This window comes from Caretta caretta, chromosome 1 (genome assembly GCF_965140235.1).
Source record: "Caretta caretta isolate rCarCar2 chromosome 1, rCarCar1.hap1, whole genome shotgun sequence".
Classification (NCBI taxonomy): Eukaryota; Metazoa; Chordata; order Testudines; family Cheloniidae; genus Caretta; species Caretta caretta.
Window position 1 is genome coordinate 345,570,304 of NC_134206.1, and position 19,524 is coordinate 345,589,827.

Sequence of the window (19,524 nt, forward strand, 5' to 3'; positions counted from 1 at the left end):
ATGAGGGCAGAGAAAAGGGAGGAAACAAGCAGTAAAGGCGGGTAGGTGCCCAGGCTGTGAGAAGTGGGGAACACTGTCTGCGGCTAGAGGTTATATCTACGGATGGCTCCCGCGCTGATTTTGGGGCGTGGGTGGCTGCACTGGCAGCTTTTGGCAGAAGGAGTCAAACCCCGGGTGATGTTTTGCTCAGGTCGCGACACCGCACACGAAGGGAGATTTGTTCCTCTCTCCTCCAGCTGCTGCAGCAAACAGTTCCTGCGGGGGGTGAGCTGAATGCAAAGCACTCAGCCCAGGGTGCAGAAGCCACAGAAGTTTGTACACAGCAGAGGAGGAGCGGGGAGGCAAAATAAAGATAAACGGGTGAAGGGAAGAGATCAGGTTGCAAAGAGACGCGTGAGCACCAGGGCTGCTCCTGTAAAAAAACAGCCTAACGGCACTCAGATGATACCAGGGTTTAGATTCAGCTGGAGCAGAGCTCCGGTAAATCTTTTCAACCCCCCTGGAGTTTTTCTAGCATGTTGGGGGAGGGGCCTGGAGGGGGCTCTGGGGAATACTCGATGAGAATTTATGCCCTGATGCTATCACTTAAGGAGCTGGCACGGGAGCCCTCCTAGGAGCTCCAGCTAGTCCTCTGGCTTCAGATCCTTCTTGTCCTGATGGACAAGAATCTTCCACCCTCTCCCTGGATGGAGCCCATATCTGAACAGATCTGGTGATTGAAATGTCCCTAGATATCCGTCTGAGGCACAATGCAGAGAGAAATTAGGCCTCTCTATCTATGCCCAGACAGTGATAATGGCCTCATTACCCCAGTAGCTTAGCACCTCACCATCACTTTAGCCTCACAATACCCTGGTGAAGTCAGGAAGTACTATCGCCATTTTGTAGGCCCACACAGTGGGTTGAGCGGTCACAGGTCACAGAAGATGGTGGCTGGGTTGGAACTGATCCCCAGTCTTCTGAAGCCTAGTCCCATGCGTTATCCAGTAGACCGTCCTTGCAACACAGTGAGGCGCCATGTGGCGGGATATGTGATTCCATCTCTGGGGCGGTAGATCCAGCCATATTCATTAGTACTAAACACACTGGAAAGCGATGTTAAAAAACCCCCAAACAACTAGAGAGAAGGAAGCCTTGTTCTTTCGCTTCATAAATTAGGTGCCATTTCATCTCATTAGGGTTCATTTGCCTCATTTCTCTCAGAGATTGTTTGGAAATCAGCCCCTATCAGCAGCATGCAGCACAACACCTGCCCAGCCGGCTAGTGAGCTGTTTTCAGGAGCTATCCCATTTTGATTGCATCTTAATGTGACCCTAATGGCCTCATTAGTTTTAATTTGTTTGGCCACCAGATTTAGATGAGCCTCAATCTGGTGATAGCATGAGATCTGGAGAGAGAGAGAACAGAGACGAATGGATGCAGTGAAAGTTATTGCCTGGGGGTGTCCAGGACAAGGCTGGAGTTTGGAGGCTCACATTCAAGCACCTGGCCGTTGCTGGTGGCAGCTATTCATTCACAAGCTTTGCCCCACTGAAGCTCAGAGGTGGAAGACAGAGAGGGCAAGATCCGAAGTGGAGGGACAAAAGAAATCCACCCGGAATTCCCGTCCCAGGGATAATTTACTGCCTCGCCCATTTAAAGCTTGATCCAACGCCCGTGGGTATCAGTAAAGATGGACGCTGAGTCCAACGGGCTTCGGAGCGGCCGCATAGTGCTTGTGTGAAGGCAGCGGACTGCCAGCTCTGGAGAGCAGGTTCACACAGGAGGTCCCTCACAGGCCGTAGCAAGGGGCCTTTCCCAGCTGTTTGCATTGTCTGCGTTACAAACGTCCCTCGCTCCTGACAGCGGCTGTCAGGAACGGGGGCTGGGCAGAGACAAGGGCAAATGGGGTCCAGGGCTGGTAGGGCTGCTTCACATGTCATCGCTGGCATAAAGCCATGTGCCCGCATTGTGCCCCGCAGCCCCTTCCCAGGGCCCTTTTGCAGAGGGCATGTTAGGAGTCTCCTGGAGGGAGTCAGAACAGGGAAGGAAAATTTCCACCCAATGCTCCCCGGGCTTTGGGTGGGTTTTCTAGTGAGCACAGCTGTAGTCCACTGAGCAGTGTGTGTTACACGGCCCTCTGTCTGCCTGGCTTATAAAGGCTGTGAGCCTATTACAGCTCATGGTTAGAAAGTCTGGCTTTTTAGCGCTGGACGTCCTCAGTTCAATGCCAGCATCAGCTAAAATGGTGGCTGTCACGTCGTGCCAAACCAGTATTTGGCCCAGAGCCTGTGTAAATATGGTAAGGAGCAATCCCGCCCTGGCAGAGGGAGGGGATGGCAATGGGATGGTGAATGGGCTAAACAGATTTCTACGGCCAGTCCCTCGGTGGGCATAACTGGGCATGGCTCTATTGACCTCAGTGGCGCTATGGTGATTTAATGTTTATGAGCCCAGGAAATTGAGCTGGAAATGCAATGAGAAAAGCTATCAGTATTATCTAGTACTCCCTGGCACTGCTCCCGTGGGAACGACCACACACAGGGCCCCGTTCATGGCACATTTGTGCCTCTGCTTCTGTGCCAGACTAGAGAGTGGGGAGGAGCAGCCCCAGTCGAGCGCCCCCTGCTGCTCACCTAGCTGCTGTGTTTGGGTCCCACCACGCTGGACCCATGTGCTCTTAAGCTTCTCTTGGTCTGGGTAGTCTCCGGCATTCTTGCTTTCTTTGACCTCTCTGGCACACTTCCTGGGAACAGGCTCTCCGTCTGGTACCCCTCTTCTGGAAGGGGGCCCTCCTGACCCAGCTGCCCTGGGCACCAGGGCCAGTGCCGACCCCCTTCCCCAAGACACTCCAGCATGATCAAAAGAGAAAAGGAGAGTTAATCTAACTTTCCCAAACCTCAAAAGAAAGTTAGTTTGGATGCCTGTGTTTGGTGTGAGTTGCATTTTATTCTAGATGAGCGAAAGATACGGCAGGGCCAAAGCCCCAGATGTGAGCAGCCCCAAACTTCCGAAACGTTATCAACCTGCCCCTGGGTATGGATATTGTAAAATAGCCCCCCTCTTGCTGAAGGGCCGACCCAGAACCCCAGCCAAGCTTTGCAGTTGGAACTCCTCAGAGCCCGAGCACTGTGCTGAGGCAGTGGGTCAGGATTGGCTAAAAGGAAGAGCCTCAGTCGGAGTCATCATCATTACTGCTGAAAAACCCTGTGTCGGCAGCAAAGCCATAAAGGACACATCTGCGACAGCAACCTATCCGCCTTCCTTATTGCACTACCTGTTCCCCAAGTGGGGAATGACACTGTGAAGGTTACTGGGATCCTTAAGCCAAACCAGAAAATAAAACATCTCCTTCAACCCCATCTCCTGCCCCGTCTCCATCCTCCGGGGCTAAACGGCCTCCTGGTGGCGTATTGCTGCAGGCTGTGAACAGGGTGGGTGTATTTGAATACACTGCTGCATGCTCTGAATCATGGCTCCTTGCGAGGTCTATAAAAGATGTTTCTGGGGCATGGAACTCGCTGTTCTGACACAGGCATCTCGGAGCAGAGAAAGGAAGGGGCTGAATTCTAGAGAGCAGAGATCTCCTGCCAGACAAAGGACGAGACGGACTTTCTGCATCAAAAATATCCAGTCTAGTTTTCCACTGCCAGGATGCAGGTCTTCTCAGGGCTCTCTGCTTTGTGACAGCTGTTCAAAAGCCCCTGGAAAGTGGAGGGTTTGCAGTGTGAGTGAAAGGAATGAGAATGACTCTAGCTCCTTACAAACAATCCCAATCCACTGGAGCACAGACTCCGCTGGCCTCAAATTGAGACCATGGCTTTAAAGAGGGGAAGCCTTGGGCAACCTATGTATCCAGCTTATGCCCCTGTATATAAAGAGGAGAAGGGAGGCTGAAAGCCTGTTTCTTGCACAGATCTGTGCACAAAGCCAGTTATTTCCAAAGAGGCCTGGCACGTCTCCTGCTCTGATTTACTCAGCGATTACTCAGGGCAGTTCCCACTAACTTCAGTGTGAGAGGGCCAGCTGAGTAAACAATGATGAAGGAGTTTCAGAGTAACAGCCGTGTTAGTCTGTATTCGCAAAAAGAAAAGGAGTACTTGTGGCACCTTAGAGACTAACCAATTTATTTGAGCATAAGCTTTCGTGAGCTACAGCTCACTTCATCGGATGCATACTGTGGAAAGTGTAGAAGATCTTTTTATACACACAAAGCATGAAAAAATACCTCCTCCCACCCCACTCTCCTGCTGGTAATAGCTTATCTAAAGTGATCACTCTCCTTACAATGTGTATGATAATCAAGTTGGACCATTTCCAGCACAAATCCAGGTTTTCTCACCATCCCCCCACACACACACACACAAACCCACTCTCCTGCCCCAAGCTTGCCTGGCTTTTCCCCCAATGACTGCAGGCAGCGTCTCCTCTGCACCTTTGGGGATGGGACCCCAGAGCCCATGCCTTTGGCCAAATGCTTCTGCTCTGCTTCCACCTCCCCTTGCAGGGCAGAAGCGAGGACCCTCCCACCCCCCGCCCATCCCACCCGGGGACCTCCAGGCATCCTCGTCCCCACTAAGGTCACAGTCACGGCTTCCAGATGAGGGTACCAAATGTAACAGAGAGATAACTGAAGCTTAGTGACAGCAGAATGCAAGATGCCTAGTCTAGATGCTGAGCAGCAGCCTAGCAAGACAGGGGGTGTTGTCTAGTTACAGTCTAGTGAGCAAATAGGATAAAGCCTCTTGCATCTCAGCAAGGTCTGCATTGCTCTTGCCAACTGTGCACTGAGTGAGCCCATGCCAGCCTCCCTCTCCCTGGTTAGTATGTGTCTCCCTGGGCTTTGTGTCCTCTCTGCTTCCTGTTAAACTTTGGGATTAAGATGTCGAACCACCTCACTAACACACGTGCTGACAGAACGAACCCCTGTGTCCACATCTTACGCATGATTGTAACCGTCTTTGTACAAGGGATGCCTTGTGGGGTATCGTTTGAAAACTCATAACTTGCTGATCAATAATATCATGGCAAAATGCAGGTCGCAGAGCTATATGTGAAGTTATAAACACAAGCTGAGCTCATGACGAAAAGTATGATTTCCAGAGAAGTCTGGGGAGTGGCCAGACCAGTTCCTCAGAGACAAAGGGCAAGCTGGTGCCTCAGCCAGGCTGATGGGCCATTACTTGCTAAGTGGCCATTCTTTGGCAGGAAAGAGGGCAGGGGCAAAAAATCTACATCCTAGCAAACAAACAGCATGGAGTTCCCTTCCACACAGACTGTAGTGTTGCCACCTTTCTAGTTGCTGGTAACTGGACCTCTGAGGGCCTGCCCCCTGCCCCGTCTCTTCCCCCCAAGGCCCAGCCCCGATCTGTCTCTTGCCCCCAAGGCCCCGCCCCGATCTGTCTCTTCTCCCCAAGGCCCCGTGTCTGCTCTGCCTCTTCCTCCAAGGCCCCACCCTCATTGCATGCTCCTCTCCCCCCCATCGCCGTCACTTGCTGGATCGTTTCCACCTCCTTCCATCCCCAGCTGGGCTTCCTCTGCTCTGGGGCTGGGATAGGATCTGCCTGCAGGTAGGAGGTGGCCCCGGCTGAGCAGGGGCTGGTGCAGATTAATGACCCAGGGCCTCTCCCCACCCCACAGTAACCAGACTTTTGGTGTCCGGTCAGGACATCTGACCGGACACTCCCAGGTCCCCTTTTTGACTGGACTTTCTGGTCAGAAACTGGGCACCTGGCAACCCTAAATGGCACCCAGACACAAGCCAAAAACCGGATTGTTCGAACCTGGCTGGGTGGCAACCCTAACAGACTGCCTGTTGCCTTGTTCCCAGGCTGGAAACGCGTCCCAAAGGGGCAAAAGGACTATAAAAAGAAGGGGCAGACACCCAAGGCCCGCCTCCTCCTCCCTCGCTCTCTATACGTCAATTCACTGCATGAGAAGGGACAAAGGAAGCGGCCATTAAACAGAAGAAGGGGTCCTGGCCTAAGGAGTTCGGCCAGTAGGACTGTTGAGAGCATGTGGTGAGAAAAACTTTGCTTTGAATTTAACATAGTTTGTTACATTAGGCACCAGTTGTGGTTTATCTATATTTTTCTTGTAACCATTTCTGACTTTTATGCCTCATTACTTGTGCTTACTTAAAATCCATCTCTTGGTAGTTAATTAACTTGTTTGATTGTTTTATCAAATCCAGTGTATGTAAATTGAAGTGTCTGGGGAAATGCCATTTGGGGTAACAAAGTGTGCATGTAATTTCTATTAAAGAAATACAGACGATATATGAATTTCGTATTGCTCAGAAGAGGGCTGGGCAGTACAGAACATGCATTTCTGGGTGAAAATCTAGGACTGGGGGTGCAGTGGGGGTCACCCTGCCGAATAAACAAGGCTGGTAAGAGCCAAGGTATGGCTGGCTGGCTGCAGCACACAGCCCTAGCTGGGAGTGACTTGCATGCGAGAAGCTGTTTGGGAGCAGTCCAAACAGGAAGCTACAGCGGCAAAGCAGTGTAGAGGGCATAACAAGTTAGAGGGCAGCTACTCATTGATCTGGATTGTACCCTGGGTATGTCACACCTGTCTCTAAATCCCCTCATGTTATTAGGGTGGGACTTTGTCTGGGCAGGTGCGAGTGTTCCAGGAGGCAGGGAGGAGGGGACGAGCCCCTGCCAGTCTTGGCCCTGCTCAGGACCAGACACAGCCCCAGTCCTTGGGACCTGGGAGAGCAAAGCGTGTTGACAGTGGCGCTTGCCCCTTTAAAGGGCGTGGGGATGGGCAGCGCAGACCCAGCCTCAGCCTTGCAGGAGGGGGAGCCATACTGCGCTCCGTAAGCAGGCCTGGTGGTGGCCATGCTCTCACTGTGCTCCCGGAGGCAATCTGTGCACCGTGACCATAGCGCCCCCATGGCCTTGTAGGCATCTGTGGCAGAGTGCGGGCAGCAGCTCCCTGATCACTGTCATTGCTGCAACACAGAAAAGGCTTCTCTGTTGGGGGATTACGAGTACCTGGGTAGTAATGACTAGGCTAGTGGTACAATTGGGAGGAGCTGGAAGCAGGGGAAGGAGCTCATTGGGTGAGCTGTGCAGTGGTCTCCTCCTGCAGGATACTTGTGGCATGTTCTGTTTGCTGGAGACCTGAGGATGCGGCGAAAGGGAAACAGCCTGGGTGGGTTTGTGCCTGAGAAACCCCAGAAACAGGCTAGGCAGTGAGGTGCACTGGGTAGTGGAGGGAGCACCCTGTGACAACAGCGTGGAACCATTTGTAACGGAACTGATTTGGGCCTACGCTAGCCACCCTGAATTGGTTTAAGTTTTGCCTTGCATCCCCCCTAGTGCTGTCGCTTGCAATGCCCTCTGAGTACCTATCCCAGCTCAGATCCCAGAAGCAGTGCATTCTGGGAGATTCTGCAAGGCCACCCTTGCACTGCGGGACAGTAGCGGGAGGACTAGTTGGGTTGTTTCAGCCACATTGTAGGGAGAGTGGTCACTTTGGATGAGCTATTACCAGCAGGATAGTGAGTTTGTGTGTGTGGTTTTTGGGAGGGGGGTGAGGGGGTGAGAGAACCTGGATTTGTGCAGGAAATGGCCCAACTTGATTATCATGCACATTGTGTAAAGAGTTGTCACTTTGGATGGGCTATCACCAGCAGGAGAGTGAATTTGTGTGTGGGGGGTGGAGGGTGAGAAAACCTGGATTTGTGCTGGAAATGGCCCAACCTGATGATCACTTTAGATAAGCTATTACCAGCAGGACAGTGGGGTGGGAGGAGGTATTGTTTCATATTCTCTGTGTGTATATAAAGTCTGCTGCAGTTTCCACGGTATGCATCCGATGAAGTGAGCTGTAACTCACGAAAGCTCATGCTCAAATAAATTGGTTAGTCTCTAAGGTGCCACAAATACTCCTTTTCTTTCTGCCTCTCCAGGCATTAACGCATTTCAAACTGAGCCAGTTAAGCTCTAACTAGTTGTCAGACCTGCCGAGAAGAAGTGAGTTCTAACAGGTTATGGAACCATTTGTAAACCCATGTGGCTGTGTTTGTGCAACGGACGCTGGGCGTTAGCTGCTTATGTTTCTGCAGAGCAAACTAGAGCTGGGTGGGAAACAGTTTTCTCTTGCCATGAAAATGTCCCCGATTTCAAAATGTTCTGTTTCTGCATCAGGATGAAAGTGAGTGCTGTCAAGGCATTTTGTGATAAATCAGGGGATCCGGAAAAGAGACTTAGTCCAGTGGCTTGGGCACATATGTAGATAGTGGAAGACACAGGTTCAAATCACTATGCTGGGTAATTCAGAATAGGGACTCCCCACATCCCAGCTACATGTATTAATCTCTGGGCTGTTCTGAGGTAGGTTTTGACCACACATTCCAGTCCTGCTCCTGAGAAACCTGCCCGGGATGTTCCTGCAAAATTTTTTTTTGCTTTCGAGAAATCAGCATTTTCCCACCAGCTCTCCTCTAAACCAAGCCCAGGAGCTTGTGAAGCCAAAGCACTTCTGTGTAGTTGGAGGCAGTCAAAAAACAGCACAAACTGTCAGCAAAAATCTTCACCAGATTGGTCCTGTTTTTCTCCATCAAAATTTCAACCAGTTAATTAAGTTTCTCATCCCCCAAATGTTGCTGAGGGACACTGGGGGATTCCTTCCCCGCTTGCCTTCGGGGCGTAGTGAACATATCCGAGTTCAGTCGCTCACATCCAAGAGTTCTTTTGATCCTCTGTCAGCACTTGGCAAATGCACAAATAAGAATTCCCCCCTAGTTTAACCCCTGAGCATCATTCCGAACAATAGCATGCCCTGCTGTTGTCTGGGCACACATTACTTTTGGAAGAAGATCTATTAGCATTTCAATAGCCTCTCTTTCCCAGGAGGTGCCTTGACTTCCTTGGCTGAGTGATTAGTTAGTTTAGCTGACTATTCGAAACATAAGTTTAAATGTACTGTACTTCTATGATAAGTGCAATGCATACTGAGCAATCATGTTTTCAGCTGCCACAATAACAAACTGCTTAATATATATACATTGTTAGGCAATCGTCCAGCTCCTGAGAGGCAAAGAAGAGTTTGGCTCAAAGAGTGAATTATTTCCTTGCTTGGAGAGAAATGAATTGACACAGATATAGGATAATCTAGGTTAGTCTTTGTTGACAAGTACGGCCAGGACTTGGCCGTAGGTAATTATCCAATGAGATAAAATATTTCTCCTGGATATCACGCAGACTTTAATCTACTCTCTCTAGTTTAGAGATCATGAATGCTAAGCCCTAAATTCCCCTCTCCTCAACTTCCTCCATCCTTTGTTTGGTGTTTTCTATTATTTATTTGTATTATGGTAGCAACTGGAGGCCCCAACCCATTATGGCCCCATCGTGCTGGGTGCTGTACATGAACATAAGAGACAGTCACTTATCTCTAAATAGACAAGACTGAGAAGGATGGGAGGAAGGGGATATTATCTCCATTATACAGCTGGGGAAAGAAGGCACAGAGATTAAGCAATTTGGCCACCAAGGTCACCCAGGAAGCGTATGGCGGAGCTTGGCATGGTTGTTGCATATTATTTGTATTATGATACCGCATAGGGTGTTCAGTCTTAGATCAGGACAGGGCTTCAATTTAGCTGGAGTTGTCCAGAGCAGAAGCCACCTCACTGAGCAGTACATATCGAACAGCTGCTTCATTTCCTATTGCATGGTCCAGCCTGTAGGCTGAACAAGGGTGGGGTTCTGCAGGAAAAAGGCTAAGGAATCGGGACAGGCCAGCAGAGCCTGTGCGGGAATGCAGGGCTTTTCAGTGGAGTCATCCTGAGCTCACATGCTAAACCCTCCACCTATCAGGCTAATTGCTACTGGACAATTAGCCCCAACCAGGATATAAAGGGGCTGCGTGTTTCTCACTGGGAGAGTTTCAGAGGGACTCTCTAGGGAACACCTAAGTTTGGTGAGGAAGTTTTGGCTGAGATTTGGATTATGGTCTGACAGTTACCAATAAAGCCAAGCTCTGGGCAGGGTATGGGCACTAACCCAGCTTCTTTTGAGGATGCCGGTTCTTGGCAATGGGCCTGAGCAATCATGCAGCTAAAAGATGCATGGTAATGCGTGTGCACAAGGGGGCAGAGTACACTGGCGTTTCTTAGGCCACGGCAACTCTATGAGCTAGGGGGGATGATTCCCCTGCCTGAGTACGCAAACTTGCTGAGCGAGTGCCCATATAACTAGTAGCATAGCCGCACTAGTGGAGACACAGGTGGGCCGTGCTGAGCGAACGCCCACTGGTTCCCGGCGGGTTCGTACCCAGCCCAGCTCAGCCATACCTTCGCCAGCTGCTGTGACCCGTGCTACTGCGGCTACGCTGCTACTGCTCCTCGCAGCCCGTACAGGAGCAGGGGCATCACACCCCTAGCTCGTAGTGTGGACCTAGCCATGCTGTCCGAGGAGGGGCTTCACTTTGCAACCCTAACATAGGGTAGTTTTTGCCTGGAATTTATAACAAAAGCTCTGGGGACCGGGCTGCAGGGAACAATCCTGTGAGGGCCCCTGTTGGATGGACCAGATAAACCTAATAAGTGCCTCTATAATTTCGGTGTTGAGTCCTCGCACTCCCCCATCTATTGGTATCCACCTGTTGTCTTATACTAAGATTTGAAGCTCCTTGGGGGGCAGGGACTGTCTTTTTGTCCTGCGTTTGTACAGCGCCGAGCACCATGGGGGGTCCTCTTCTCTGACTTGGGCTCCTAGGTGTTGCGGTATTATAAACAATAATTGAGATGATTTGGTGTTAATAGCTGGAGCCTAGGCACATAACAAGATGTATATTCTAGGTATCAAGGAGAGGAATATTGGAGACCCGGGCTGCTGTGGGACATGCACAGGCTCTTACGCGTCTCATCCTTCCTGCTGTTTTATTTTAGCACTTCTTTATTGCTGTTAAATTAGAAGAGATCTGGCTTTCCCCTCTGACACAGACTCGGTATGAAATGAGTCGTCAGTGAGATGAGCGTAAAACCAGATTTATTTGGTGTGTGGCTAAGCTTCACTGTCCATTCTTCTTTGCAAAGTGGCTGGGGGTAATGGCTCTTCCCCAGTGGGGAGAGGCTTTCATAGTGGCCATAAAAGAGAATCAAGCACAGGATTTGGGAATGTGCAAGTAATCACCGGAATTAACATACAAACGGCCTGCCTGAGACAGCCAGTGCTGCAGGCAAGGCATCCATCTGGGGAGGCCGGCGCTTATCAGCAGAATAAATACAAATAAAAGCAAATGGCAATGGCAGGCATTTACAAATCGGAAAGGGAGGGCGGCTGAAACAAAGAGTGCCTGCAAAGGGCTGCAGAGCAGCTGGAATAAGGAGTGTTTCGGCATGAGGGTTGGGGGAGGGTTTGTGGCGAGGCAAGATGGACCCCCTGAACAGCTGTTCCCTTGATTGCATTCCATTCACAAAGTGGGGTTACCAGAAACCCTTCTCCTCGAAGGGTGGCAGGAGATCGAAGGGTGGCAGGAGATCGGACAGGCTGCTGGAAGAAATATAATCTATATGGCCATAATCCGTGCCATGCAGATGTTTTAGCTGGGCATTTGTGGAAAGGGTGGGTTAATGGATATTTGTGCAAGCATTCATGGCAATAACAAATAATGGTCCCGTTCCGTTCTGAAGCCACAATGACAATACATATTCAATACTATTTACGGAGCAAAAGACCATAATCTATAATGTGTAAAGAAAACCATTAGCATTTTTGGCCTGGCTTTCAGCATTGCTGTGTACCCACAACTCCCACTGACGTTGGCTCAGTACGTCTGAAAAAATCCGACCATATGGTCTGTATGGCTTAAAGCAGATGTGGTGGTTGATGGCTGTATCATAAAAGAGCTAGAATCACCATACTGCGTGCTATTTAAGGATCACAGTGACCAGAAGCGCCGACTTTCCAAGTTCCTGGGAGGTGCTCGACCCCCACTCTGCCCCAGGCTCTGCCCCTTTCCCCAAGTCTGCTCCTCCCCTAGTGCATTCTGCACGTCGCTGGACAGGTGATTGCAGCAGGCGGGAGGACCTGGGGGGGAGAGGGAGGAGCTGATCCGTGGGGCAGCCGGTGGCTGCTGACCATCCACTATTTTCTTCCCGTGGGTGCTCCAGCCCCGGAGCACCCACGGCGTTGGCGCCTGTGACATTGATCATATATGTTATTGCATGATAGTCTAGATCTCTGCCAAAAAAAGGCCATAATCTATAAAAGCCATTTGTACTCTACAAATCGTACAATCCATATTCTACAACTTCCCAGGCATTGGTGGGACAGGGATGTCCAGGCGGAGGGGCAGAGAATAGGAACAGGTAGGTGGCTTGATAGTATGCTCAAGGGAGAAGGGAGCCAAGTAGTGAGGGAGTGTGTGCAGGGGGAGAGGGGAGCAAGGGGAGCAAGGGATGAGAGAGGAGCAGAACTGATGAGAGATGAAATGAAGAGCAAGAGGAGAGAGAAAGGGGGTTCCAAAGAGGATGGCTCTAGACTGCTCTCAGTGGTGGCAGATGACAGAACAAGGAGTAATGGTCTCCAGTTGCAGAGGGGGAGGTTTAGGTTGGATATTAGGAAACACTGTTTCACTAGGAGGGTGGTGAAGCACTGGAATGGGTTCCCTAGGGAGGTGGTGGAATCTCCTTCCTTAGAGGTTTTTAAGGTCAGGCTTGACAAAGCCCTGGCTGGGATGATTTAGTTGGGGATCGGTCCTGCTTTGAGCAGGGGACTGGACTAGATGACCTCCTGGCGTCTCTTCCAACCCTGATAGTCTATGATTCCAGAGCAGGACTGATCTTCTTGTAAAGGGACCAATGACTTATTGCCTTAAAGGGAGCCAAATGCTGTGCTTTCCGCCAAAGCCACAGCTGCCACGGGGATGAGGTAGCGGGAGAGGAGATGGCAGTGCACCCAATGGCCTCTCTATTAAGATGTGGGCTACAGCGTGAACATTTCGGACGAGCCCTCTGCTCCAACAGCAACGAGCCGCTGCCCAGGCCTGTATCACTGCACGCTGCGGAAGGGCTGGGGGATGGAAGTGGATCTCTCTCTGACTGTCACACCTGCTTCTTGAAGTGTGCGCTGGGCGTGGGCAAAAGGCGCTGACAGGCTCAAGGGCTTATTTCTTCCTCCTGCCCACTTTCAGGACAAAAAGCAGCGAGAGGCCGAGGATATTGTGCCGTTGCTGGCATGGGACAGGTTGTCATGTCAACAGAACACAGCGGAGAGGAGCCTGAGCCTGTAAGGCAGATGTGCATTATATAGCGACTCACAAGTCTCCTTTCGGAGCTATGTGTCACTGAAGGGGGAGCGATTGCTGTGTAGCGACTCACAAGTCTCCTTTCGGAGCTATGTGTCACTGAAGGGGGAGCGATTGCTGTGTAGCGACTCACAAGTCTCCTTTCGGAGCTATGTGTCACTGAAGGGGGAGCGATTGCTGTGTAGCGACTCACAAGTCTCCTTTCGGAGCTATGTGTCACTGAAGGGGGAGCGATTGCTGTGTGCGAGCGTAGTGGTGCTGGGAGATATGGGCCAACTTGGATTCTGGGACGATGAGCCTAAGCCCACCTAGGACAGAAAGCCTTGATTGAGGGAGGGGCCACAGAGCCCAGGCAACAGATTCCTGGGACAAATAATGAAAAAACAAACAAACCAGCACTGGGAACGGGGGGTTAATGGTTCAAAATGAAGTTACTAGATGGGGACTCCCAGCAGAGAACCCTGGACAGCACCCACCACTCTGGGAAGGAGTCCAACTGGAAGGTGTGGGCCTATTTGGACCCTGAAGTGGGCCTAAGAACATCCTAAACTAAAGGCCTACTCCTAGCTTGAGCATATTCCCAGTAATGTCGGCTTACTGCCTTATTAAGGATCTACAACCTATCCTGAAGGATGACCCAACACTCTCACAAATCTTGGGAGACAGGCCAGTCCTTGCCTACAGACAGCCCCCCAACCTGAAGCAAATACTCACCAGCAACCACATACCACACAACAGAACCACTAACCCAGGAACCTATCCTTGCAACAAAGCCCGTTGCCAACTGTGCCCACATATCTATTCAGGAGACACCATCACAGGGCCTAATCACATCAGCCACACTATCAGAGGCTCGTTCACCTGCACATCCACCAACGTGATATATGCCATCATGTGCCAGCAATGCCCCTCTGCCATGTACATTGGTCAAACTGGACAGTCTCTACATAAAAGAATAAATGGACACAAATCAGACGTCAAGAATTATAACATTCATAAACCAGTCGGAGAACACTTCAATCTCTCTGGTCACACGATTACAGACATGAAAGTTGCAATATTAGAACAAAAAAACTTCAAATCCAGACTCCAGCAAGAGACTGCTGAATTGGAATTCATTTGCAAATTGGATACAATTAACTTAGGCTTGAATAGAGACTGGGAGTGGCTAAGTCATTATGCAAGGTAACCTATTTCCCCTTAGAGACTAACCAATTTATTTGAGCATGAGCTTTCGTGAGCTACAGCTCACTTCATCGGATGCATGCCGTGGAAACTGCAGCAGACTTTATTTATACACAGAGAATATGAAAAAATACCTCCTCCCACCCCACTGTCCTGCTGGTAATAGCTTATCTAAAGTGATCATCAGGTGGGCCATTTCCAGCACAAATCCAGGTTTTCTCACCCTCCACCCCCCCACACAAATTCACTCTCCTGCTGGTGATAGCCCATCCAAAGTGACAACTCTTTACACAATGTGCATGATAATAAAGTTGGGCCATTTCCTGCACAAATCCAGGTTTATTTATTTATCCAGGCCCAACTTTATTATCATGCACATTGTGTAAAGAGTTGTCACTTTGGATGGGCTATCACCAGCAGGAGAGTGAATTTGTGTGCGGGGGTGGAGGGTGAGAAAACCTGGATTTGTGCTGGAAATGGCCCACCTGATGATCTCTTTAGATAAGCTATTACCAGCAGGACAGTGGGGTGGGAGGAGGTATTTTTTCATATTCTCTGTGTATAAATAAAGTCTGCTGCAGTTTCCATGGCATGCATCCGATGAAGTGAGCTGTAGCTCACGAAAGCTCATGCTCAAATAAATTGGTTAGTCTCTAAGGTGCCACAAGTCCTCCTTTTCTTTTTGCGAATACAGACTAACACGGCTGTTACTCTGAAACCTATTTCCCCTTGTTTTTTCCTCAACACCCCCCCCCCACGTTCTTGTTAAACCCTGGATTTGTGCTGGAAATGGCCCACCTTGATTATCATACACATTGTAAGGAGAGTGATCACTTTAGATAAGCTATTACCAGCAGGACAGTGGGGTGGGGGAAGGTATTTTTTCATGCTTTGTGTGTATAAAAAGATCTTCTACACTTTCCATAGTATGCATCCGATGAAGTGAGCTGTAGCTCACGAAAGCTTATGCTCAAATAAATTGGTTAGTCTCTAAGGTGCCACAAGTACTCCTTTTCTTTTTGCGAATACAGACTAACACGGCTGTTACTCTGAAACCCTACTGCCTATGTGTCTCTCTGACTAGGAGTAATTTTGATATAGCTCCCATCGATATGTTGCACCCACACGAGGAAACAAACATGACATGATACCCAAATATTACAAGCCACCAAATTGATATTCTGATGCCAAGCTCAGAAGTGTTTGATTCAGTGCTTTGGTTTGGGCCCATGTATAGTTTCAGATGCTAAATATTATCTTCCTTGTAAATCAGCTGGAGAAACTGAGGCACCCATGCCAGGTGACCTGTCCCAGCTCACCCAGGAGATCAGCAGCAGAGCCAGGAACAGAACCCAGGTGTCCGGGCTGCCAGAGTCATCCTTTGTGAATAAATCCTTGAGAATTTACTTCCATTGACTGCTGGATCTTTGGTAAATTTTTACCTTGATCTAAAATTGTGTGTGTGATGCACCAAATCTTTTAATCTTTCTCAGCCGTCACTCAGGCAAAATAGCCATTAAAGGGCAGGAGGGTACTTTGGGATTAAAGTGCTATAGTGAGATAGTAGTTAAATATTTGAAGACTGAGGAAACAATTGGCTCTGGTGGAGAAGCAGGCACAGGAGAAGGTGGTCGAGTGCTGGGATAGCCTCAGGATAAACATTTACTAAAAATCCAGCAGTGAAGGGAAGTAAATTTCCCAGGATTCATACACAGACCACCAGGAGATCAAGAGTCAGGATTCCTGACTCTGCCACTTAATGGCTCTGTGGCCTTGGAGAGGTCACTTAGCTTGCATACCTCACTTACTTCCGCTGTAAAAGTGGGGACGGCAAGATTTAACTGCCATGCAGTGAGGCTTTGTTGATGCTTAGAATGGGCTTTGAGGCCATTGGGTGAGAGATGTTAAATAAAGGTGCAACATTATCATCATGGCAAATCCCAAAAGGAGATGACCTCCTTGCAAATCCAGCGCTACCCGGATTGATCTCTGGCAAGGTGCTTTAGACCAGTGCTTCTTAAGCTATCTGATGTGGGGGACCGGCAATTCTTTCCCCCAATGTGCGCGCAGACCGGCAGCCGATGGCTTGCGGATCGGCACCGGTCCCCGGAGCACCACTTTGAGTAGCACTGCTTTAGATGGTCGGGTTGTATATTCAGTTTATATCTATCCCTGGCAACTTTGTCACCCTACTGAAGCTTCTGATGCCCACATGATCACTGGCCGCTTGGCGGCATTCCTTGATACGTGCACTTTGGAATTCGTTGTTCTTCCATTTTAATAATTAGAAAACACTGTTAAAATTATTACTAATTTTGACCTGATAATGTCCCAGCTATATGTGGATTTCAGAAGGGGGGTCTCTGTTTTTCAGAGCACAATTTTGCACCTGGAAATTATTGTGCCAGTTTCTTTGCACCCCCAGGGTGAAACTCCCCCACGTGCAGAGGGCAAGGACAAAGCCCAGGCATCACTGAAATTTCAGGGCTTACATTTCCCAAAGGCTTAAGTGGTGCATACGTTTTGTGCTGATCTTCTGTGCAGAGATGAAATTCACCCACAATGGACTGCTGAAACAAACAGCTCTGTACCTCCCTGTGACATCTATGTGTTTGCACCCAGAAACCAGGCACTTAGGGGCTGATTCAAAGTCTGTTGAAGTCAATGGATGATTTTCCATACGTTCCAAAGGACTTTGGATCAGGATCTTGATGTCCAATTAATATTTGTGTATGTTGCTATTATTTGTATTACAGTAGCAGACTGCAGCTGAGATCAGGGCTCCATTGCGCTAGGCACAGTACAAACGTATTGTAAGAGACGCTGTGATTACATACTCCCTGTTTAAAATCTAAATAGACAAAGGAGGATGGTATTATCATCCTCGGCTTGCCCATGGGGAACCCAGGCACAAAGAGATAAAATGACTTACTTGAAGTCACACAGGGAGACTGTGACAGAGATGGGATTTGAACTTAGAATATCTGAGTCCTTAACCACTTAGACCATCTTCCTTTCTGTGGATGCACCTTGCGAGTGCGTGAGCACAGATTCAATTATTTGGTACTGTCAAGATTCTGTTGAAACCTATCTGAAAATGAGAACCCTAAGGAAATACAAGGTTTATCTTTAGGAGTTTTCCATAAGGGATGAGATGCAATCTGAATCAGGTTGTTATTTATTATTATTATTATTTAAATCAATCCCAGTACAGAGACACAAATAAGGTTACACTTTTGGACAGATGTAAACAGATTTCTTAATGCACCCAGACCAGACAGCTCTGCTAATCCCTTTCAGAAAGGTGCAAATTGTTAATCTGATTTGAATGCTTGCCTGGCTGCTTTTGTCTTGCCAATTGGTGTCGAATTCACTAGTTGGTGACTAATAAATGAAAAGTTCTGACCAGGCTCCTGTATGAAATGAATTTCTGATTGGCTTTTGCAGGAATTATCCCTGGGGCTGCTTTCTGCCTTTAAAAAAAATTAAAAGGGGGAAAACAATTAAATAAATAAAATAAAGGGTGACTGTTAATTAAGGTTTAAGAGTTCATATCACTTCGATGACAGGCAGGCGGTAGATGGTATTAGCACATCTCAAGCCAACTCATTATAAAACAGGCTACATCTATGTGTTTTAGTAGTTGGGGAAGGGATATTTAAATATGTAAGTTTCTTCCTCAAAGGAGACAGTTCTTTTTGATGTTGTTTGTATTACAGTCACACAACCTTGGCAGACCCGGGAACAGAACCCATCTTTTCTAATGCCCCCCAGGAGTGCCCCATTCACTACACCATGTTGCTCCCTAGACTCTTCAGGGTCTGTAGATATCTTTGGTAATCACCGGGGCTCTCATCATCCTGTGTTTTATCATTTCATCCCAGTCAAGACATTGTGTAAAATGAATTGTTGGTTCCCACAAGCAGGCAGATGTCCACATTCCTAAGACTCAGTTTAGTGGTCACTAGAAAGGCCATGTATTGAATGAGCCCAGAAGGCAGTGCTAGAAATGGGAAAAGCACTGCAGCTTAGATATGAACTGATCTGAGCCTTAGTCCAGGACTTGTACCTCTCTCTTCAAAAATATTCTGTCCAATTTATTTTAATGCTCTGGAATACAGATTTACTGATCCCTGTCTGTCCAGACATCCCTGTTTACTGAACAACTAGTGTGTTGCTCGGAAATAGGGAAATGCTGGTAGGGGTTTGGTATCTCAGGAAGCTGCAGGCTTCAGTGCTTAAGCTCCCCAGGGGTAGAACTCTTCTTCATCTGCTGTCAAGCCTAGGAGATCTACAAGAATAGAGCCACAAGCTTCATTCTTCTAGTGCTCCTGAGCTTAGCGGCTCTAGAGAGCTTTTCCAGCTCCGCAGCGCTTAGGTTCTGGATGAGACTGAAGCCTACAGGTAAGTTGGAAGTCTGGTGAGTGGGGCTTGCAGGCTTCTGTTTCTCCAAAGTGAGTAGGTGCTGTGCATGTGGCTTGGATCACTAGGATGCTCCTGTCTTTCAGGTTTGCTCTGCTCCTTTGCTTCCCAGGTCCATCTGGCGCCAGAAATGGCAAGGGCACCAGGCGCTGGAGGCACCAGGAATCTAGAGAGAGTGTTGCAGACTCCGTAAGTACAGGTAGATCGAGAAAACACCTGGGATGGTTGATGTGAGCATACATGAGTTGCTGAAGGCTTTGAATCCTATATCCTGATGGCTGGTGTCCCTGACCCCCTCCTTTCCTGTACATCCAGGGCTTAAATTCTCATTGAATATTTCCTGGAGCTTTCATTCCGCAGGAGGCACCAGGTTTGTGTCTTCTGACCCATGGGAGGTGCCCGAGCTTGGGGTTTGGGCCACATAGAGGTGCCGGGGCTTCTGCCCAACGGGAGGCACCGGGATTCAGGGCTTCTACCCTGCAGGAGGCACCAGGGTTCGAGGCTTCTGCCTCATGATAGGTGCCAGGACTTGGGGTTTCTGTCCCATGGGAGGCACAGGGGCTTGGGGCTTCTGCCCTGTGAGTTTGAAAATATTTACTGGAACTCCACTCTGGACAGCTCTGGCTGAATTTAAGCCCTGTGTACACCATAGAGCTTTGGAAGAAAGGACA

At 49.1% G+C, this 19,524-nt stretch overlaps 1 long non-coding RNA gene across 1 annotated transcript in view; it reads left to right on the top strand.

Moving 5' to 3' along the window:
- The window catches only part of LOC142070667 (uncharacterized), a 78,110-nt gene extending 59,068 nt beyond the window's left edge, over positions 1-19,042 (top strand). Inside the window, exon 4 of the long non-coding RNA XR_012666629.1 lies at positions 18,966-19,042. This is a non-coding gene — a long non-coding RNA (uncharacterized LOC142070667). The remainder of the gene's footprint in view (positions 1-18,965) is intronic.
- The last annotated feature ends 482 nt before the right edge of the window (positions 19,043-19,524 follow it).